Source organism: Meleagris gallopavo, chromosome Z (genome assembly GCF_905368555.1).
Source record: "Meleagris gallopavo chromosome Z, MGAL_WU_HG_1.1, whole genome shotgun sequence".
In the NCBI taxonomy this organism is placed as follows: Eukaryota; Metazoa; Chordata; class Aves; order Galliformes; family Phasianidae; genus Meleagris; species Meleagris gallopavo.
The window spans coordinates 44,239,108-44,263,881 of record NC_139435.1 but is presented as its reverse complement, the minus strand read 5'-3'; the positions used below and the strand labels follow the sequence as shown (position 1 = coordinate 44,263,881).

General features: G+C 41.0%; 1 pseudogene; it reads right to left on the bottom strand.

Annotated features, from left to right (window-relative positions):
- Nucleotides 1-20,293, bottom strand: part of LOC146542238 (uncharacterized) — a 62,469-nt pseudogene extending 42,176 nt beyond the window's left edge.
- Between the last annotated feature and the right edge of the window lie 4,481 nt (nt 20,294-24,774).

Here is a 24,774-nt window from a genome sequence, read left to right as displayed (position 1 = left end):
CAGAGGCTCCAACTGCTGCTTGCATTCTGACTGCCCTCTGGCAGGTTGGGATGCACTTCATCCATCTATCCTTTCAAGATGCCTCAGCAGGGTACCCAAGCTCCTGTCTGTGATTCTGGAGGCAGTGGCCCCTCTAGACTGCCTTTATCTCTCTGCAAGGTTGCTGCTGCCCATGCAGGTGCCTCAGTGGCAATGTACCTGCCCCTCTTTTTTGCCTTGGGGTGACCTGGACTACCAGATGCCACCCACAGAGCCTCAATTAAGTGTCTGAAGTGAGAGCAGTAACCATTTTCACATAGTCCTGGCTAAAAAGTGTAGCTGAAAACTTTGAACCTGTATTCAGCTCCCATTTAAAACCTGTGGAAAAAGATCCCATTCTTGGCTATGGCACTGGACACTTTATGCCAGTAGAGATCAGCCTGCAGCCAGGTGCAGCATACTGCTTTCCGAAAAGCATTAAGCAAGTACAGGACAAACAGTGCCATGAACTATTTTAGTGCTGAAGTGAACTTTGTTAGTAAACATGAAGAGACTAAGTTCATTTAGTACCTAAGAATGTAGGTTTGCAGAAGTTCTTATAAATCTTTATTGCACAATCTCAGTGTGACTCTCATCCTAAAGTGACAGATAATCTTGAACATTGAGAAACATAAATAGGTGTTGTAGTCTGAATTTCCACATCAGCAAGGATCAGCACAGAGTGTTTTCCTCTTTGTTCTTATGTTTAAAATAGTACACAACATATGTAAGCAAGTTTCTTAACTCCTGGGTAGGGTCTGGTTTCATAACTGCTGGAACAGGGCCAGGTTCTAATCTCAGGCACACAGCATACATAATCATGTATCTCCACAGACATTTCCAGGTACTCTGCACTGCTTATTATTCATCCAAGATTACAATCTGACTTCTGAAGAACATTCTGGAAGTGGAGGACACAGTACAAATGAGTTGTGTGAAGGAATAAAAGCAGCATTACTCCTCAGGCTGCCCGGAGCTTGTAACCCACAATCCCCAGGAATGGCTTGCACTAACAGGCCTTGTGACAACTGGCAATTTTCAGAAATAGTTCAATTATGAAAATGTCCTGGCATTATGAAATATTTGCACCCCTTTCATTACAACATCCCTACAATCTTTAGAAAGTAGGGCAGGATGATGGGAAACATTCAAAGAAAAGCCTCACTGGGGTGTACCATCAACTCCGTTACTTTTAAATTACTAAATTAGTTGCTTTTGTTTAACTTAATTTAGCAGGGGCTGGAAATAGCAGCTTGCGTGTCAACACCACAGACACAAGTCATCCCCTTGGCTTTAGGTGAGGTGCAAGTGGCTGTAGCTGGCCCACTACTGCTACCCTTTATCCTGGTCTGACCTCCTTCTCACCCACTGGAGGGTATCTCTATCCCTTTTACTATCTCCCAGAAGATGCAGGTTGCATTTTATACTCTCAAAACTTAGTATTTTTGTCACATTATGCATTTCAAAGCATTTTGCAAGGAGCAAGCTGAGATGTACATCTGTCCCAGTCTCTGATGTGGAGCCAGAGCAGGCTGCAGCACTGGCACACCAGCAAGCATAAGAAGTTCATCAGATCCAGTTATCTTTCTGCCAAAGTGTGCATTGGATCAGCTCACTGAACCAAAGCAGAGACTAATCCATCATCTGTCAAGCTGCTTGCTGGTCAGCACTGCAATTCCCGAGAACAAGATGGAATATGAGCGGGAGCGAGAAAAAAATCTGGGGAGGGAAGACAAGGAGAAGAAGCTCTTTTGAGCAAATCTTCTGGTTGCATTCTGTTGGTTGTTGTCTAAAACAACACACTGAGCAAGGTGTGTGTGCACATTTAGCCAGTTATCTTCACTGTTTCTTCTTCACCAATCCCTTCCTGTTGGTGGGATGCATCCGTGTTAATAGGTGGTAAGTGTTGCACTTTTTAAATTCAGCTCCTGTGTCTCAATTAATATGTTTTTAATACTATTAAAATGCTTTTTAAAATACTATTAGAATATTTTTTTCCATGATTTGGGACCTAGGAAGACATTGCAGTGGCTGAACATTATTGAAAATCAGTAGACTAAGGTTAATACATTAGCATAGAGAAGAAGGGAAACAATAAATTAAGTAGGATTTATACAGTCAGTTCCACAAGCTGAATTGTATCTGTTGATGTTTTGATACAAAATACCTTGTAGTTGACAAGCTGCAGTTGGAGTACAAATTAGTTCCTGTGGCTTATGGATAATTTTTGGTATGAAACTTTCCACCTTAAATGTCTTAAAATATTTAGGATATAGGAGTTAAAATTTGTTATTTCATCATTGTTCACGTTTTTCCTTTCCCATTCCTGAAAGTAGCCTCCTCCAGCTAATTTACTGACTGTTTTACAGTGTTGCAGTTTGCTCCTTTCTATAAAGGAATGGAGACAGAAATATGTTTGTGCTTTCTGCTGCATACAGATGTAAGTCCACTTCCCCTTCCTTCCCTTCCTTGTGGGATATACTGTCAGTGTGAGATGACATAGAACTGCATCACCATGGAGTATCATGACTTGTCAGGACAGGCATCACATCTTGCTTTGTTTTAATGACTGGTCTACACTTGAAATGTTACTTAAAAGCTACCGTAGTGATGGCAGCTAGTAAATATTACTGGAAGTCAAAGTTACAGATAGAAAGCTGGCAAGAAAAATAACTCACCTACTCAATATCAAAGAGTTGCTTCTGTGCCAACAGCAATGAGACAGTGCCAGGGAAAATGTGTTGCAGTAACATTACACATCGCCATTCTGTGCAAAAATACTGGACCAAATTCAACCTTCAGTGTAAGAAACAGCAATTCTATGTGTAGTTCTGGTTCTGTACGTACCTGTTTACACCCATTTGGTATGTGTTTATATTGTGTTAAGTGATGAAGAGAATTTTGTTTAAAATGATGCAAACAAAGGAAATTCAGCATTACGAACAATGACATAGCCTTTGCTTGCATTGCTAGGACTTGGGTGTAGAGAAAAAATTGTCAGTATGAACTCAGGAGGGCACAGAGGCACATGTTCTTTCCCAACCAAGGACTCCCCTGATTTGCTGGGGTCTGGTGGAGATCATGATTTCATCAAGCTGCTGCTGTCATCCCCAGTAGGATGCAGAAGAGAGAGATGTGCAACTTCTTTTTAAAGGATCTGGAAGTACATTACCAGGCTTGCATGCCCCCTAGCCTTTCCCTCTTCCCTTACAACTGCTCTCACCTGTCCTCCTCACAGCCTGATGGGCTTCAGGCTCTTCCTGCTGCACATGACTTAATGAAGTCAAGACTAAATTTTAGCCCTGCTTCATACTACAGCTTATTTTTACTTTAAACGTGGTTTTCTTAATCCAGATAAAAACATTATCATGGAAAATAACGTGGCAAGCCAGGAGGGCTGCAAACTGGTTAAACCTGAATGTAAACTGTTCTATAAGGAATATAAGGAATTGCTAATATGTGGCCAATGAATCTGAATCAGTAATACGTCAGTAACTGTTTTTAAAGGGCATACTATTTACGCTGTAGACAATTTAGCATTGTAATTACATCCTAAGCATCATCATGAATTTTGTAAATGTCGGACAAAAATATATGTTATAAAGGCAGATTATCTAATTACATTATAACTATGACTAAATTTAGCATTAAGATACGTGGATTTTGTTCAAGGCTCTTGGTATATCCAACACAGCAATCATTTTCCCTCATTCCCACATTATTTTAGAAGAAAACTATACCATATAGACTGCCAAAGAAAACTACAGATTTTTACTGTTCATACAGAAGTTCACTAGGAGGACAACACCTGAAAATGAAAGAATAACTTCAAATCTGTGGAAGTATTTCATGACACTCCAGTTGGTTTCATGAAGCTAACCTGCTTGTTTATTGCAGGCTGTCATTACTAGTCACAGCGGACAGTAAGGTTTTGGTGATCTTACTGTGAATTTCTATTAGTAGAGATTGAACTTTGAATCTTAAACATTTCTAATATTAGCTTTGGGGATAACTGCAATATTCTTGTAATACTTACTCCATCTACATTTTTAATCTATGCTCTCTGCCATAACTGTATTGTTAATATAGTATTGGCCTGGGAATAATATACAGTAGATATAATGAAGTAACTGGTTGACAGCTTTGCATTAAGATTATGCATTGCAATTTGATGTCTGCACTGAGAGATCTCTGGATCTGGATTTGTTAATACCATGTTGAACACACCTTGGGCATGTATTTGCATGCAAGTGCCAAAATGTGTTGATATTGGCCTTCAGAAAGAATGAAGAACCTGAAGAATGAACACAGTGAAAATGAGCGCAGCAAAGGAAAAAGGATTAAATGGGATGACAATAAGGCTTTGAGCAATGCTCTTAGAGTGCTTCAAATGTGGAAACCAAGGTAGCAGAAGTCCCAGCACGAGTTGAAGAAAGTCTCTGCTACAGAGAACACATCATATGACATTCAGTTCACACAGGCTGATCATTCATACTGAGATGCTCATTGATACTGGGATATTTTCACGTCTTTCTCATCTTCCTAAATAAGGTTTTCATCTAGGTGAGACTGTGATGCCCTTACTAACAGAGGAATATATCAAGGCCCAGTCCCCTATCAAACACAGTAACATTTATGGGCCTTATATGACATTCACGGTTTATCAGTGTGTTTCAGCTCTCCTGCAAGCAGTAAACAGCCACTCACTTCTTCCTAGGAGAGAGGATAGTGAGACACATGCCAAGCAGCGACAATCTCTTCTAGTCTTGTGCACCTCAGGATTTTGTTAAGGAATTAATCCCACTTCAAATCACCATCCTTTCATCTGTTTTGCAGCCAAAGGTTGTGAGGCAGTTAGAAAGATATTTCCCAACAACTGTAGGATTTATTCTCTTCCACTTTGCCATGCTTTCTCTCAGAATAAGGAGCCTAGCTCATGACACAGGATAGATCTTTATTCTTGCACAGATTAGATGATGACTGTGGTTTATAATTCTCCATTTTAATGTAGATGACCATTCATCTCATGTGATAATATTTATGGATTAGAGAATATTTTTCTGAATGTATCCCCTTGCAGTCAGCTCAAATCCATAAGCATTTCTAACCACTAAATTTTAATCTAATTCAAGAGCCAAGGTAAGAACCTATGAAATACTGAAATTCAACATTTGAATTCCCAAAAGATGCTGCACTTGCAGAGTCTGCAGAGTGGTAGCCCTCAACTCTCAGCAATCATTTCCAAAAAGGAGATGTGAAATCTAAAATTCTGCCTTTAAGACATGCTCTGTTTAGGGAATAAATGTATGGGAGCATTGTTAATCATAGTTTTTTGGCTGTAGGTTACCAGCATAAATCTTACCTTGATTTGTAGAGTTGAAATCTGCTCCCATAAAACCAATTTTTTTTTTTTTTTTTTGCAGCTGCTGTATATCCTATATATATATAGGATTTGGGGGCAAAGAATAGGAATCAGGATGGAAGAGGCAAGGATTGTCATCAGTTGCATCCCGGATGCAGAAATTTGTTGCCATAAAACTGAGGTACTACAAGATACAATATAGGTCTGCAGGTCAGAGCGATAGGACAGCAGAAACATGAGTGGTTATGAAAACCTCTATTAAGGTGACTGCTTAATAGTTAAACTGAGGGTTTGGCTCAGTAGTGCAGGTTTTCAGAAAGGAAGTTGGTTATAAGCAAATCAGATGCAAATAATTAATAACTAATAAGCTTGTTATATAATTGGCACTGATCATCACACATGGTGCAGCATTAAACTTGGCAGCTATGATTGTCTCCACTGTACTGCTTCAGTGGTGCTAAACTGGTTTACACAAGCTGAGGATTTGGCCCATGTAGCATATGGAATTTCCTGGGTAAACAACTACTGTCTGTCATACTTAATCACAGATAAATACCAGATAGATTTATCTTGTATGTATATGCTGAATTTATTGGATGATCTTTCCTATTTTGTCTTCAGTTTGAGCAGACCATTAATACAGCCATTGCAAATGTGCTGTATGCTGGAGTCAGAGCTGATCACATGCTGCATTTAGTTTTCTTGATAAAGAATAGAGGAAATAACATAAACAAGTATGCTTGATTACCTCCCACCCCCGTTCACCCATTTCTGAATCATATTGGATTAGCAATGCATTTGAGAGAAAGATACTGAATTTTATTAGCATTGCTTACTCCACTGGTGTTATTATTAAATGCAAAATTATTGACTTCTTGGGTATAGCACACATTCTTCCTGTACTATTCCTCAGAAAATAAGCAAAAGCCAAATTGTTTTGTAGCACACTGAAACCAGCACTGACTTATGCAGCAGATGTTCATCTAGCCATGCACATAGATGATTTCATAGATGGAGTGAGTGTGCTCACCAGAAACGCATGTTGTTTCATTTTTTATTTTAATTCTCCAGCACTGAATCATCATCTCTCCTTAACTGCAATAATTTCTTTTTTTTTTTTTTAATGGAGAAAGTAGAGCACTGTGCAAACAGTTATGACCTTTCCTGTCTTTAACCAACATTTTTTTTAATGCCCTAATTCCAGGTTGACCTCCTTTCTCAGAGCTATCTTTGCAACTCAAACAATACTATGAAAATACATTTGTCAGCTTCATGATCAGATTTCCTTCACTGCTTGTTTTCCTCCTGCTGTTTGTATTACAGCAATTTCATTCTTATGAACAAAAATTGATAAAGGAAAATCCAATTTATTTCTCTAAATTTAATTCTATTTTTGAAGACATTTCTGAGGGCTGCACTTCACATATTTCTTTGAAACTAGAGAACTTGCAAGACTACTTGAAGCTTTTGCTTGCTGTAAGCAGAAGGGTCAGAGCTACTTACTTTGCTGTCACTGTCTTAAACAGCTTTGACAGTTCTGCATATACAGTCTAGCTGCAGTACGTACTGCGTAGCACATCATCCACAGGAAATCACAACTAGCAATATGGTTATGCTTAAGAAGCATAGGCATCTAGAAATATTAAGTTGCTCACAGTGCTGTAGGTCAAAATTACTAGCACAGTACTAGTAGTGGATCTGGGAGAGCATTCTGTGTTCGATGCACTGTGCTACCATGAAATAGTACAACTTATGGTCAGGCCTCACCTCTGTGCACCTCATGGTGCTTTCCCACACTACAGTCATCATAAAGGTGTATAAAAATGGCTGTTCAACATTGTAGGAGGATCCTGATACATGTATGCCATTACATCAGTGGCCTCTCACTGAAACTTGCTACAGAACATTGTTCACATCTTGGTGGCTACCTGAAAAAATACATGCAACTTCAGCAAGCTATGGGTTGTGTAAGTTCAAAGCTCCTCCATATTAATATGAACTTTTCTGCAGATTTACTATAGGCCAACCAATGAAGAGAACCAGTGCAGTTTGTATGTGATTATACATACACACAAAAACTATGTACATCATCTAAGCGAGGCTTGGTTTGGGAAGGATGTGTTGTCTGTGCATATAGATTTAGAGATCTCTTTCCATCACCCCAGCTGTTTCTTGACTTCATCTTCTTCCTTCTTTTTATCATGTTACTATTCCTCAGTTTTTCATTAAGATACTTAGCCTATTTATTTGTATTTCTATTTAATGATTAAAAATACAACTAAAGCAATGTAAAAAAAAAAACAAAAAAAATTTCTCATACTCTTACAAGTAGATGCGATTAACGCTTGTATAGTATAATGACTATTCTTCATTAAATACTTAGCTGAGGGTCAGAAGGAAAGACAACAGGATGAATGAAGAAGCCAAGCAAGGTGATGAAGTAGAGAAACTGAGACAATAGCATGGATAAACCTGCTAGAAGGGCCATAAATATGTCTGAGGTTTCAGTAACTCCAGCATAATGGTAAGGAACATGCGCTCTCTTTTCACAGCTGAGTAACTGCTTGCAGCACTTCATACCTCCTTGACCATGCATTACTAAAAACAAAGCTGTATTTGAGGCTGCTGCTTGGTGGCATTGCATCCTTCTGTTCATCTGACGCATTACATACAAGCTGCAGCATGGCACTTGGCAGGAATTCACCTAATCCCCAGCAAGCATATCATTCAAGGTCTATAAGTAGATCAGGCTTATGAAAATAATTTTTTTCTGACTAGCTCTCCTTATACATGCCAAATAGCTTGGGCAATTTTTCCTTGGACAATGCTAGCTTATGTCTGGGAAGCAGCAGCTCTGATACCTGCTCTGTAAGAACAGCAAGTAACTCTGAAAAGGAATTCCATATGTTTTTGAGAAATGCATACCATTCCTTGATAAAAAGTAGATTGTTTCTTAGAGACTTTTTGCCTAGAAATGTTCAATCACCTATAGCACAAGATATTGCACCTTCAACAAGAATCACAGAGGCTTGCTAATGCCAAGATTTGTATCAGCATTTTACAAAAGGAAGTAGAAATGGCTGGCATCCATGCATGAGTGACGATCAGATATTTAAATAGAATAAAGAAGTGGAAATACTCACTCAATTATCACTCTAAAGAGTAAATACAATTTTTAAATTCTGACGTGTTATTCAGAGACCTGTGTATGTTGTACAAAGGGAAAGGATATAGAATTACATCAGATAAACATGCTCCCAGGGAATGAATGCTGGTGGCCTCAAGAACTATGGAGGTTTTCTAACTGTGAGGCTAATCTGTGGCCTCCTGGAGTCAGTGACTCACAGCTCCCAGCCACTGCAAAGTCTGCTGTGGACTTGCTAGGAGGCTGGATACATAATATTTACTGACCAGGTTTTTTGTTTCTGATTCCCCTTCCCAGAAAGACCTGCTGATAAGACATGGCAACTACGTATACATCACCATCCCACAGGTCTATGATACAAGTAGATTTATGATTTGGATAAAATAAGTGAATTTTAGCCATGAAACACAGCTATGAAAATTGAATGTGGAAAGCATATCCACTCTGAGAAAATTTAACTGAAAACTGAGTTATCAAGTTCATCATCTGAGGGTGGGTTGTCACCCCAAGTGTTTGTCTGCCTTCCAGTGTATCTCATATGGGTCTTCTACAGTACGTCTTAGATGTTTTCACTCCAGGCTTTCTGCACTCAAAAAATTGGACTAGTTCTCACAGTTAGGCTGTTTTCCATAACTTGCCCAAAGAAGTATAGTTTGTCAGTCTCACTTAGTCTACCCCAGTTAATTTATGTGCCCAGTCTCCTTCTGGTATTGTTGCTGATCTCCATAACCTCTGTTTACTCATGCTCCTTCTATGTATGTTTTTGTTTGTTTGTTTGCTTGTTTTACTGCCACAGATTTGCTACTTCTATACACTTTTTTTCTTTCTTAAGATTGGCTTTGGCCATTTCAACTGTATATAGGAGTTACTGACCTCCTTTTACCATAAGATTCTTCTGCTGATGTGGGTCACCAACATACTGACCATAATGGTTTATATTGTGATTTTACTTCAAAGAGGCTATGCTATTCTTTGAGTCTCCATTTGCAGATCTCTGTAGTACTTTTATTAGAGACAGCAGTTTTTGGTTTCTTCATAATTCTTTGTCTTACTGATGCTAACTTTGCCAATACGAACTAGTTGCTAGAACTCTCTTAATGCTAAATGACAATTTTATCATGGTCTTTAGACCTTTCCTAAATTAAGCTTATTTTAGTTGAGTTGTTTAAAGTTCAATCACTCTCTTGATTATAACAGCCAGGTTATATTTCAAGGTTTTCATTCCGCACAGATCCACTTTTTCTCTTTTAAACTCCCACAGTTACAAATGCTTCCCTTTTTATGTACTAGGGCCAAGATTTATAGTGCCATAAGATGTTTTTTTTTTTTTTTTTTTTTTTTTTTTTTTTTCCCCATCAGCTTGTGGAAAAGCACCTACACTTGAAGAAATTCAAGGTTAGCTATTAGGAGGAAGTTTTTCACTCAGAGGGTGGTGACACATTGAAACAGGTTGCCCAAGGAGGTTGTGGATGCCCCATCCCTGGAGACATTCAAGGCTAGGCTGGATATGGCTCTGGTCAGCCTGGTCTGGTGGCTGGTGGCCTTGCACATAGCGAGGGGCCTGAAACCTGATTATCATTGTGGTTCTTTTCAACCCAAGCCATTCTATGATTCTGTGATTCTATGAAATTCATTACATAGTTTGAAAGAAGTATATGTGCAGGTGTTTGATTTTTGAGAGAAATGACTGCATAGAGTATTACAGAACAACATGAAAAAAAAGAAAGGGAAAGGGAAAGGGAAAGGGAAAGGGAAAGGGAAAGGGAAAGGGAGAGGGAGAGGGAGAGGGAGAGGGAGAGGGAGAGGGAGAGGGAGAGGGAGAGGGAGAGGGAGAGGGAGAAGGAGAGGGAGAGGGATAGGGAGAGGGAGAGGGAGAGGGAGAGGGAGAGGGAGAGGGAGGAGAGGGAGAGGGAGAGGGAGAGGGAGAGGGAGAGGGAGAGGGAGAGGGAGGGGAGGGGAGGGTTAGGCCCATGTGGCCAAAAAGGCCAATGGCATTCTGGCATGCTTTAATAGGAGTGTGGCCAGCAGTTCGAGGGAGGTGATCCTCCTCCTCTACTCTGCCTTGGTAAGGCCTCATCTGGAATACTGTGTCCAGTTCTGGGCTCCCCAGTACAAAAAAGACAGGGATCTCTTGGAAAGAGTCCAGCGGAGGGCCACAAAGATGGTGAAGGGCCTGGAGCATCTCCCCTATGAAGAAAGGCTAAGTGAACTGGGTCTATTTAGCCTTGAGAAAAGACGACTGAGAGGGGACCTGATCCAGGTCTATAAATATCTAATGTGGGGTCAGAGTGGTGAGGCCAGACTCTTTTCTGCAGTGTGTGGAGACAGGACAAGGGGAAATGGCCAGAAAATGCAGCATAGGAAGTTCCGCACAAATGTGCGCAAGAACTTCTTCACGGTGAGGGTGACGGAGCACTGGAACAGGCTGCCCAGGGGGGGTTGTGGAGTCTCCTTCTCTGAAGATACTCAAGACCCGCCTGGACACCTACCTGTGCGACCTGGTGTAGGGAACCTGCTTTGGCAGGGGGGTTGGACTCGATGATCTCTAGAGGTCCCTTCCAACCCCTACGATTCTGTGATTCTGTGATTCTTCTGTCTGATCTCAGCTCACACCTCCTGTTCTATATCCAAAACCTCTTTTCTGTAAGAAAGTTACTACTTTTGATGTTTTTGGGGTCAAATTAGTCCCCACAAGTCTCACACAAATATCTTGAGATGGTATTGATCTCTACAGAACTTCAAAATAAAGAATAGCAGAAGGAGGAAATGTCACACTCGCTGTACTTAGAGTCTTGATCTATGATTCTATAATTCTTGTTGAAGAGAAAGCACTGACTAGGACAATTCTGGTGTAAGGAGGTACGCCTCCACCATGTGCTGAAATTGTATCAAAATCTGCCCATGGTTGGCTACATCTGTGTGCTTCTGGATAACACTGTTCTTGATGCTGCAGAAAAGCACTTGAGAACTAAGGCAAATCACTCTCCATCAAGTTACCTCAGTGGAAAAGAAGGCAAAGCTTTGAGACTGAAAATAAGATATTTTGTTATTCTTATTTTTTCAGAAATAAAAACAACTCTCTAAAATGAGATAGCCTTTTTGTTATACATGTTCCATTTCCAATATATGCTTTCATTGCTGAACAACAACAGCAGAAGAGATATCTGACTTGAAAAAGAAAAGCCAGAAAATCCTTTGTCCAGCAGTGAGTCCATTAGGGATTTTGTTGTTGCCAGTGACATAACCAGTGAGGCACTCAGACACCAGTGATAAGTTGGAATATAAATAACTTTTTAGCTATGGGTGACTGCAAATGTGGGAAATACTGTCAAGCAGTTGAAGATTTCTATTTCTCCTCTCCATCCTCCCAGCAGAAAGACAATTTAACAGCGATGGCTTTTTCATTCTTTCAATCGTGACTAACACAATCAGTGAGATAAAATCCAAAAGGGTAAAAATGGAAGAAGGGAAGAGAGAGGGAAGTGTGTCAATCTACTTACCTAGCGATTGAATTCTTGCACATTACTGAAATGGTTCAAAACTGAAATATCGAATCTGAACTTTGTCAGACCTTGGAAAAATAAGAATCTGCATGAACTTTGTGGCTTGGCCTGTCTCTCAGATCCAGCCTGCCTCGTGAGTCACAGATGCAAGAAAGTGCATGAGAGTCATTAAAGTGCCTACAGTATCTTAAAGTTAAACCAAAAGAAAAACAACTATGACAAGCTCATTCTCTCTTCTGAGTTACCTGTGTGTCAAATCTTGCTTTGAAATACACAGCCTGAGAATGAATTTAGTTTGTCAAGCAAGCAGAACTTTGTTGCTATTCTCAAAAAGACAATGATGAAAACTATTAGCAATAGCTATTAAAATAATATATAGCAGACATCTCTTTGGGGGAGTTGTTTCTCAATGAGAAGCAAGAATAGAGAAAGTGAAGAATGAGAGAATTTTCATCTCTCTAGCCTGCATAATGTTTGCAATGGCTTTATTTTCCTAATTCAGCAGTTCTAATGCCCTTAATTGATACTATTAAATCACAAACTGAGAGATGGTTTGTGTGAGAGGAACCACAATGAGCAATGTTACTCATAATTACGAATATTTTTGAGGTACTTCAGTATGCGGGAAGGACTTAGTCTCTATATCTGTCTAAAGAGTATATCTTAAATATCTAGTGGCCAGGGCCTATGTTGTCTTTGCCTATGTTGTACCCTGCCCTTTGTCATGATGGGTACAGCAGAAATTAGCATCCCTGCAGAATAGCATTCATCAGCACAAGCATTTTGAGTGTGAAGCTCTAGAGGATAAATGCAGTGTGGTATGATGTTAACCTGCAGCTAACAGTCAGTGAAGCCAGTATGAGAAATTTTCCAGGGGAACATTATGCCCATCCTGAAATACTGATTAACCAAAATAGAACATTCTGTGGGAATGTGACTGATTTAACAAATCTTGTAAGAAAATACAGGCACATTTCCAAAGTTGCCTGTCAGACAGGTTTCAGTTGAAAATTCCAAACTTCTTTTTCCTGATGCCCAGTTTAACTTCTTCCTGTGCTGGAGAGGATAGAGCAGAAGAACTCCTTTTTGTTAGCTTTATGGACTCATATCAGGCCCAATTCACTGTGCGTATATTTCAGAAGGGCTTTATATTGTGGTTTAACAACTACACAGCCCTTGGCTTACTTCTCCCTTCCAATGGGATGGGGGAAGAGAATCAGAAAAAAAGAACTCATAAGTTGGGATAAGATCTATTTACTAAAACAAAAAAAGGAAGATAAATAATAGTAATGATAATAAAATAGAATCATAGAATCTTAGATTTGGAAGAGACATTTAAGTGTCAACCAGTCCAACTCCTCTGCAATGAACAGAGACATCCACAGCTTGATCAGTTTGCTCAGAGCCTGATCCAGTCTGACCTTGAATGTCACCCAGGACAGGGCATCCTCCACCTCTCTGGGCAACATGCTCTTGTGCTTTAACACCCTTATGGTAAAAGACATTTTCCTTATATCCAATCTAAATCTCCCCTCTTTTAATTTGAAACCATTTTCTCTTACCCTATCACAACAGACTCTGCTCAAGAATCTTTCTTATAGAAAGGCCACTTTGGGTCTTTCTGGAGCTTTCTCCTCTTCAGGATGAATAGCCCAGCTCCCTCAGGTTGTCCTCATACAAGAAGTGTTCCATACCTTGGATCACTTTTGTGGCCCTTCTCTAGAGGCACTCCAACAGGTTTATGTCTCTCCTGCACTGAGAATTCCACATCTGGATGCAGTACTCCAGATGTGGTCTCACCAGCCCAGAACAGAGGGACAGGATCACCTCCCTTGCCCTGCTGGCCACACTTCTTTTGATTCAGCCTAAGATACATTGCTAGCTCATGTCCAGCTTGCATCCACCACATCTCTAAGACCTTCTCAGCAAGGCTGTGTTCTATTCTTTAATCCCCTGGCTTATATTGATGGTGGGAGTTGCACCAGCCCAGTACAAGACCTTATGTCTGGCTTTGTTGAGCTCATGCTCTTCTGGGCCCACTGCTCAAGCATTCATAGGTCTTTATGGATGACCTCCCATCTCTCAGGCTGTTGACTTTATCTTGACTGCACTACACAACTTTGTGCCATCTTTAAACTGTCACTTGACTGTCAATGTCATTAATCAAGATACTAAAGAGCATCAGTGCCAGAACAGATCCCCGAAGGACACCATTAGTCAGTGATCTCCATCTGGACATTGAGCCATTTACCATTACTTTCTAGGTACAATCTTGCACAGATTCCTTGTCTATTGAACAGTCCCCCAAACAAATCTATATCTCTTCTATTTAGAGAGAAGTACGTTATGGGGGTCCATGTCAAAGACCTTACCGAAGTGAAGATAGATGACATCAGTGACTCTTCCCTTGTCCACTGAGGCGAGGCTGACAGATGTAGTTGCCTGGGTAATCCTTTCTACTCTTCTTAAAAATGGGTGTGGCAATGCCATTTTTCCAATCACCAAGGATTTCACCTGACTGTTACAGCTTTTCAAATGAGTAGCTTGGCAACTAAATCAGGCAGTTCCCTCAGGACTCTGTAAAGCAGCTCATCAGAACCCATAGATTTATGAATGTTCAGGTTCCTCAGAAAATCACAGATCTAATCCTTTCTTACAGTGAGAGAGACATTGCTCCCATACTCATCTGCTAGAAGGGCATATGAAGAGCAGTTGACTGAGGCAAAAAAGTTGTTGAGTACCTTAGCCTTCTGCTTGTCCATTGTTATCAGCTTGCATTATATATATATATATATATATATATATATATATATTTCCAAAGCAAGTGATAATAAATTTGTCATCACCTACTGATTGATTCCCAGCTAGTTCCCAAGCAGCAGCTAGTGGGTAGGAGTGGGCTTCTGTCAGTTCTCAAGCTACTCAACTGCCCATCACCAGCTGCCTGATTTATCCGAAATTTTCCCTAGGAAACCCTAGGAAATTTTCCCTTGTGCTAGTAGGTCATGTGACACTTGGGATGTGAGTGAGAGCTGGGAAAATGGTCTTGCTAAACACACTTTTAACTTTCTTTTTACTGGTTCTATTATTTTCTTTGTTCTATAAGGGAACAGATTTTATACTAACAATAATATCTGAGAAAAAAATGAACAAAAATTACATTTTGGGGATTTAGATGAGAAGTGTTTTTAATCACTTTTTTATATCACTTTATTATATTCCCTCGTCTTACTAACTACTGGAACTAACACCACCTCCATAAGAATGGTTGACAGAAATCTAAAACAGATTTTTGCTAGAGAATAATATTTAATTCTGAAGGGAACTGAGTGTGCTTATACTTCTTGATGACATATAGCTAAATAGACCAAGCAGTCTTTATGTTAGGTACATTAGCAGGACTACAATTGCAGCCACTACCACTTAGCTCATTTTTTGAATGAAAATTGTCTTCCTAAGCTTATTCATATAGCTCAAGATACTCTGTAATGCCTTTTATTGACACAGTCAAATGTAAAGGGAAAGGGCTCATTTTCGAGAGAATAATCCATACCAAATAAATAACATTTGTCTTCTAACACATTTTGAGCCAAGCACAAGAAAAATCTGATTAAAAACATGTTCTTGTCCTTAGAACTTCCAGTGACTATGGAGAAAGACTCAAGGCTTATTTTCACCAATTACAGAATCACAGAATCACAGGATGTCAGGGACTGGGATGGACCTTAAAAGATCATCTAGTCCAATCCCCTTGCTGGACAAGGGAACACCTAGATTAGGTCACACAGGAAAGAATCCAGATGGGTTTTGAATGTCTCTAGAGAAGAAGACCCTACAACCTCCCTGAGCAGCCCATTCCATTGTTCTGTCACCCTCACCATGAAGAATTTTTTTCTCATATTTATGTGGAACCTCCTATGTTCCAGCTTGCACCCATTGCCCCTTGCCATATCATTAGACATCACTGAGAAGAGCCTGGCCCCATCATCTTGACACTCACCCTTTACCAATGTATTTATAAACATTAATTAGATCACCTCTCAGCGTCCTCTTCTCCAAGCTAAAGAGACGCAGCTCCCTCCGCCTTTTATCATAGGGGAGATGCTCTACTCTCTTAACCATTTTCACAGCTCTGCTCTGGACTTTCTCAAGCAGTTCCTTGTCTTTCTTGAACTGAGAGGTACAGAACTGGACACACTACTCCAGATATGGTATCACCAGAGCAAAAGTAGAGGGGGAGAAGAACCTCTCTCGACTATACTCATAATACACCTCAGGATACATTGGCCTTCTTGGCCACAAGGTCACAATGCTGGCTCATGGTCATCCTGCTCTCCACCAGGATCCCCAGGTCCCTTTCCCCTGTGCTGCTCTCCAACAGGTCAGTTCCCAGTCTATACTGGTACCTGGGGTTGCTGTTGCCCACATGCAAGACTCTACACTTGCCCTTGTTATATTTCATCAAGTTTCTCCCTGCTTAACTCTCCAGCATATGTAGATCTCGCTGGATGGAGCACAGCCTTCTGACATGTCAGCCAGTCCTCCTGGTTTTGTGTCATCAGCAAACTTGATGACCGTGCATTCTATTCTGTCATCCAAGTCGTCGATGAGTATATTGAATAGTACTGGTCCCAGTGCTGCCCCTTGAGGGACTTCACTAGATACAGACCTCCAACTAGATTCTGTCTCACTGACCACAAATCTCTGGCTTCTTCCATCCAGCCAGTTCACAATCCACCTTCTGCTGCCTTCCTGGGGCCCGGACAGGGACATAACCAGGAAACTCCCAAAGCTGGTTAGGTCCACTGATTATTTTTCTCTACTTGTAGTTCAGGTGGGCAGTTATGAAATTGCTCAGAGAAGCCTGTGAACTATAAAAAGAGACTTCAGGGGTTGAGGGTGTTTAGTTCAAGGAGAGGGAGCTCAAGTGATTTTTTTGTTCTATAACTTCAGGGGCAGTGAGGTACACAGAGCGGGCTTGGAATGCACACATGATGAATAATTGGTTCAAAGGCTGGTGTTGAACCAAAAACTTTGGGTTCTTTGATCATGGGGCAATTTACTCGACCCATGGCCTGTTGTCCATCCATGGAACCCACCTATCTCAAAGAGGGCAACGAATCCTAGCGCAAGAGCTAGCAGGGCTTATCAAAAGAGTTTTAAACTAGCTACGACGGGGAAGGGGACAAAACAGGGCTCACCAGAGATGAGCCTAGGGGAACGATGCTTGAGCTGGGGGTGAGACAGGTGACTCAGCTGAAGTACATCTACACCAATGCACGCAGCATGAGCAAAAAGTAGGTGGAGTTGGAAGTGATTGTGTGGCAGGCTAACTATGACCTAGTTGCTATTACTGAAACATAGTGGGACCACTCCATGATTGTAGTGCTGTGCTTAATGGCTACAAACTCTTTAGAAGGGATACATGAAGAAGGAAGGGTGATGGTGTGGTCCTTTATACTAAAGACTGTTCTGATGTTGAAGAGCTTGGGGTTGGGAATGATGAAATAGAGTACCTATGGGTAAGGATCAGGGGGAAGGTCTGTAGGGAAGACATCTTGGTGGGGGTCTGTTATATACTGCCTTATCAGGATGAGGAGAAAGATGAAGCATTCTGTGAGCAGCTTGCGTAAGTCACGTGGTCGCCAGCACTCATTCTCATGGGAGAATTCAATTTCCCTGAAATATGTTAGAAATATAATAGAGCACAGAGGAAGCTGTCCAAGAGGTTTCTAGACTGTGTGGAAGATAACTTCCTTATGCAGCTGGTAGAAGAGCCTACCAGGGTTGGTGCCCTGCTAGACCTGCTCTTCACTATCAAAGGACTGGTGGGAGATGTGAAAGCTGGGGACTGTCTTAGACAGAGCAACCATGAAACTGTAGAATTCTCAATTCTTGGAGATGTCAGAAGGGTGACCAGCAAAACTGCTATCTTGAACTTCAAAAAGGTGGACTTTGACCTGTTCAGGACGCTTGTAGCAAGTTTTCCTTGGGAGTCACTCCTTAAGGGTAAAGGGGTCCAGGAAGCCTGAATGCTCCTCAACGTGGAAATCTTAAAGGCACAAGAACAGGCTGTCCCTGAATGCCACAAGGCGAGCCATAGGGGAAGAAGACCAGTATGGATGAACTGGGAACAATTGTTGAGACTCCAGAAGAAAAAGAGAATCTATGTCCTCTGGAAGAAGGGACAGGCTACTTGGGGAGATTACAAGGAAGTTGCTAAGGTATGCAGGGAGGAAGTCAGGACAGCAAAAGCCCAACTTGAACTCAGAATGGCCACTGCAGTAAAAGAGAACAAGAAATCCTTTTACAAATATATCAATGGTAAGAGATGAACCAAGGAGGATTTCCATCCTTTACTTGATGCAGTGGGGAATGTGACTCCTGGTTATCTGGAGAGGTCCCAGAGGATTGGAGGTTTGCCAGTGTGACTCCCATCTACAAGAAGGGCCATAAGAAGGATCTGGGGAACTACAGGCCTGTCAGCTTGACCTCGGTTCCAGGGAACGTTATGGTGCAAATCATCTTGGGTAAGATCACACAGCATGTGAGTGGTGTCCAGGGGATCAGGCCCAGCCAGCATGGGTTCATGAAAGGCAGGTCGTGCTTGAACAACTTCATCTCCTTCTATGACCGGGTGAATAGACTGGTAGATGAGGGAAAGGCTGTTGATGTAGTCTACCTAGACTTCAGCAAAGCCTTTGACACAGTCTCTCACAGTATCCTCCTGGGGAAACTGGCTGCAGCCGGCCTGGACTCTTCTTTGCGTAAGGAACTGGATAGAGGGCCATGCCCAGTGTGTAGTGGTTAATGGAGTTAAGTCCAGCTGGTGACCCATTACAAGTGGTGTCCCCCAGGGGTCAGTACTGGGACCCATCTTGTTTAATATCTTTATTGATGACCTAGATGAGGGGACTGAGTGTACCCTCAGTAAGTCTGCAGATGACACCAAGCTGGGAGGTAGTGTCAATCTGCCTGAGGGAATGGAGGCCCTTCAGAGAGATCTGGATAAGCTGGATCACTGGGCTGAGGTAAATGGAATGAGGTTCAACAAGGCCAAATGCTGGGTCCTGCACTTTGGCCACAATAATCCCATGCAGTGCTATAGGCTTGGGGAAGAGTGGCTGGATGACTGTAAAGAGGAAAGGGACCTGGGGGTGTTGGTTGGTGCTTGGCTCAACATGTGCCGATAGTGTGCTCAGGTGGCCAAGAGGGTCAACGGCATCCTGGCTGCACTGGAATTAGTGTGGCCAGCAGGAGCAGGGAGGTAAGCACCCCCCTGTTCTCAGCACTGGTGAGGCCACATCTCGAGTACTGTGTTCAGTTTTGGGCCCCTCCCTACAAGAAAGGTGTTGAGGCCCTGCAACGTGTCCAGAGACACTGGTGAGGGGTCTGGAGCACAAGTCTTATGACGAGCAGCTGACAGAGCTGGGATTGTTTAGTTTGGAGAAGGCTCAGGGGAGACCTCACTGTACTCTCCAATTTCCTGACAGGATGTTGTGATGAGAAAGGATTTGGCCTCTTCTCCCAGGCAACAAGCAGGACCCAAGGAAATGGCCACAAGTTACATCAGGTGAGATTTAGACTAGATATAAAGAAAAGCTTTTTCTTTCAGATAGTGGTCAGGCACTGGAAAGGCTGCTCAGGGAGGTGGTGGAGTCGCCATCCCTGTCAGTGTTCAGGAGGCGTCTGGATGAGAAGCTAAGAGATATGGTTTAGTAACTTAGGGGGTAGTAATGGTAATGGGAGGACAGTTGGACTAGACAATCTTGTAGGTCATTTCCAACCGTGTGATTCTATCGTAGAATCGTAGGGGTTGGAAGGGACCTCCAGAGATCATCAAGACCAACTCCCCTTAACACCCCCTATGATTGTATGATACACCTCACTACTTAATCATGCATACCACACTTCTTCAGTTTAGCTGCAAAGATGCTGTGGGACATGGTGTCAAATACTTTACTAAAATCAAGATAGGCTATTATCTACTGCTTTACCATCATCTGTCCATCTGGTTGCATCTTCATAAAAGGCTATCAGATTGATCAAGCATGACTTCCCCTTGGTGAAGCCATGTTGGCTGTCCTTAATGACCCTCTTATCCTTGGTATGCCTGGAGACAGTACTAAGGATGAGCTGTTCCATCACCTTTCCAGGGATGGAGGTGAAGCTGACTGGTCTATAGTTACCTGGGTCCTTCTTCTTGCTCTTTTTGAAAACTAGAGTGACATTAGCTTCCCTCCAGTCCTCAGGCACCTCTCCCATTCTCCACAACATACTACAGATAAAGTGGGCTAGCAATTATTTCTGCCAGCTCCCTCAACAGTTGTGGGCGCATCCCATCGGGACACATCAGAATTTTATGGAAAGTATTTGAGATTTGGCCTAAATGAAAGTAAATAATCTCTTACTCTTTCCATGATTAGTCACTGTTGAATATTTGTGTGAAATTTTGCTTTATTGATCCCTATTTTTCCTCACAGTTTACAAGGGGTAGTTGAAAGAATATTCAATTTCTAGATCTCTTTTGTATTCTTCATCACTAGCAGTTCACTCACTTTTCTGTCAGTTCATAGACGGTGCTTCACATCTCAAATACAGTTCTATGCAGCCATATCAGGCACTGGGCAAACACCAGCTCTTCTCAGCTCTACTTCTGCCCGCCGTCTCTGTTTGAATAAGAGGAAAGGGATCACAGAAGCTATCTTAGCAAATTAAAAGAAGTTTTTTTTCCAGTAGGATGTGTCATTGCTAGAAGAGAGAAGGTACAGACTTCATTATGTGCAGAAAGGAGGTTGGCTGGCTTGCATAGATGTGTGCTAATGTGTAGGTAATAGCAATGTGTAGCTGGGGAAAAAGATCTGTTCTTTCAGTCTGTTGCCCCATTCCATCTTGTCCTGCTACTACTCAGTTAAATCATATCTCAAGATGCTCTAACATTAAGATTTTTTACTGGGATACTGGACAACTAGCAATTCCAGGTAAAACCAGCTTGCCATTAACAAACACTTCAACCTTTTAAAATAATTACTTGACTTACCACATTATTTCAAACCTTAGCACTGTGTTTCAGGCAACTCAATGTAAAAGCAGGATTACAGTCAAGCTTAATGTTTTCCTCAGCTGCTATGACTTGTGTTAGCAGCAGCTCTGAAGTTGTGAATGAGTTAGTTTTTTTCTGGAGAAAAGGTACTTAAAGTATGGCAATCACATGGATATATGGAATACTAAATCAGGATTTCCTTTTTCCTAGTTCCACTTTAATTTCACAACAGATTTTATTTATGTCTACCTCTTCTAACAAAAGATTTGTACTGGATATTATTGAGGGACTAGTGTTTATGGGTGAATAATGAGAGCCTGGTTGTAGAAATAGATTAATGCACTAGGCTTCTATTTCCTATGTAGAAGCATTAGCAGATAAGATACTCCTGAAATAGTTTCATTTACAGACTATTGAGCGTTACTGACTTCATTGGAGTACATATTCTCCAAGATAACTTTCTTACTATATTCAGATCTTTTTTGCATTTGCCATCTGTTTGTTGCATGAAACACAATGAAGAAGACTCTGTGTCTATTATTGTCTAAGTCTCCACCATGCTTATTTTTAGCGAACTATCTTTGAATTAGCTAATATGTAGCTTTTTTGCATGTGATGCTGTGAGTGAATTTGTGTGGTTCAGAATAGAATGAATGCAACATGTTTTCACAAATCCATGATGACTACCGTTTTACCCAAGAAAACATGGACTGTTCCTCAGGACTGCATTCAGTCTAATCAATTATAAACTGCCTTTAAAATAAGTGGTGAACCATGGACATCCTTCTTCCATGGTGAATATCCTGATGACTACATCATAAAAGGCAAGCCCACTTCTGCTCTTTCTCTGATATGGTGACTTTACAAATTCTTCTGTGATTTAGGCCATTTTCTACCCACCCTCCTGACGCGTGTGCAGTTTTAGAACTCAGTACCCCGGGAGTTAGGAAGTCTTGAATCCAACAGAAGTTCATACAAGCAGCTTGATGGTAGGAATATTTCAAAGTGTCTTACTACACTTCAGTAAATGAGGTCCCAGTTTCCCACATTTCTTGATCCAGTTGGGATTTGCAAGAAGGGCATCACCTTACACACACTGCAGGAAAATCTTTAGCCATCTGAGCATGTTAAGAATTATGACAATATTATTTATGATCATCCAAATTTGCCAAGTAGCTGGACAGAGAATTTCAGAAGCAAAAACCTGAAATAAGCCATGCGTATTGCTTTAAATGTTTAAGTCCATGCAACAGCTGCTACTTAACCAAGACCATGTTTTTCACTATTGTCTGCTCAAGGCTGTTTTCCAGGCTCTCTACAACTCCTAAGTGCGAGTTCTTATGCCCAGTTCTTTCACAAGGCTATAATTAGCTTGCCCAGAGCAGACATGGCTTTAACATAAAATAACCATAAAATGGTAGCGCAGAGATCCCCTGTGCAAAACAAAGATGGCTTCTTGTCTTTCAGCTAATCATTGCTGTGTGACAAACATTTTATAGCTCTTAATGTCTTTAAGTTTACTACTCAATTTTCACTTCGGTTGAACACATTTACAAACTATTTTGCAAAGCACAGTGGCTTCAACAAATGACTCACTGATAATTACTGTCATAGAAGAGCCTGCTCAGTATTTTAATATGTATTTTACTATTCTTAGTTGCTATGATGGCTGTAAAAATCCATCATGTGATGTTTGCTCTCAGCTTCATTCCTCAAAGCATAACATCACAGAATCATCTGTACCCTGTACCTGTTTTTACTGGTCAAGCACACCAGACTTGTACACGTTCTACTGAAAATCGAGTGAGATACACTTCTTATAGATATAGTGCTGTCACTTGAGTGACTCACAAAAGTAAATCATCAAAGTCAGTAGGATGACTAATGTGAACAAAGTTTAAACGGCAAGACCAAGTCTCAGACAAAAAAAAGAAATGACTGCCAAAAACCATCCCACCGCTTTCTTTACATATCTCTCACTATGGGGTATGACAAATGAAACAGAAAAGGGAGATGGCAGGAAAAGTGGTAGTGATCCAAGTTAGGCCCTACCTAAAAAACTTTGTTTAAGATTTTTTACTGTTCCTGTCCTTGGCTCTGCAGAAGACCAGGAAGTGTAGTTTTTTGCTTTTATCATCCTTTATGTATAATCTCATTTAGATGACTAATTGAGCCAGGCTTGTATTAACTCTATTGTTTGAGTAACTTCTATGCAAGACCATTTAATTTTGTTATGGAGATAAGATTGCTTATAACCATGTGGACATGCTTTTTGCCTTTCCACACAAACATGTTTTTGACAGAAAAAGGGGGAAAGACGAAAAAGTTTTTTTCTGCTTATTTGTTTGCTTCTCTCATGACAGCTTCAGGTGATGGGCCTTTACACTAGAACCTCTGCCAGCCAGTGATTCTTTTGCTGTAAGTAGACCAGAGGAGTTTCTGGTCACTAGGGGCTTTCCAGCTCTGATAGATCTTCTCAAGAAATAATCACTTTTGCATCACAAATAGTGCAAATTATTGGCCTGTCTCATTTAATTAGAATGATTCAAATGTCAGCAATGAGGTAACTCTGAGTAACTGGGCACTTCAAATTTCCCTGGTCCTTGGCAGCCTCTCAACAAGGTCCTTTGAAATGGATCTTAGCATGCTGCCAGGTGAACTCCTTTAGCCAAAGGCTGAGGGAGGCTGCTCCTGGTGGCATTTCACCTTTCTTTCTTTTGTGCTGATGGCCAGTGTGCGACATGCCACGTCATTTCAGACGTGCAGGTGTAAGGTGTGCCTTCCTTCTCAGTCACCACAGGATGCTCACTGCTTTACTGCTCTTTTATGTGGTGCACCCCAGGTTTCCTACTCACCAACTCTGCTCAGTTGTATAGAGAGCAGAAAGAAGACAACTTTTTTTATTCACAGCATTTTCCACTTTCTATATGTACACTTCATAAAACTGCACATTTTCACATTCTTGAGGACTTTCCAGTGATTTTTCACTCCAATCTTGAAAATAAATAGTGAAGCATGTTTCTGCTTTCCACAGTACTGGCAGCACTACCTCAGAGTTTGAGTAACAGCAATGTTATTTGCATTTTCAGCACATGTGCTCATTAATTAAAATACATTTTTTGAAAGTAGTTTTCCTCTTTATGTTTAAAATATTCAGGTGAAATCAGATACTTCCTTCAGTATGGAAGGTTCCGCTGTTCTCTAGAATTTCTAAAACTATTCTTCTGCTGGTAGCATTGCTATCTGTCTGTGTCCTAAGAAACAGGATGTTATTGCTTGCTTTTGGACTCATCTAGTAGATTTAGTAGACACCTTTCTACTTTTATATATTATATATTTTATGTTGTAGCTATATTTGAGAATAGGAAACCATTCACAGGCATCACATTTGCTTTTGCATGTCTGTGTCATGGGAAGGCTGCGAATGACCTGTCAATCTTAAATTGGCTGTTGCAGTGCAAATAGTATCACACGTATTTTCTCTCTTTAGTCCATGCACTTATTGTGAAAGTTTTGGAGTTTCTTCACATTTAACAGTGCCAGTAAACATTGCCTCATTTATGTCTGCCTAAGTTACGATGTGAATATCTATTTCTCTTGGTGAATTACAGCACAAATATTTTTCCAGTACAGTTTCCACGAATGTTCCCAGATGCATGGAAATATTTTGATTAATATTTTGAACTGCAGTCAAATGACTTGA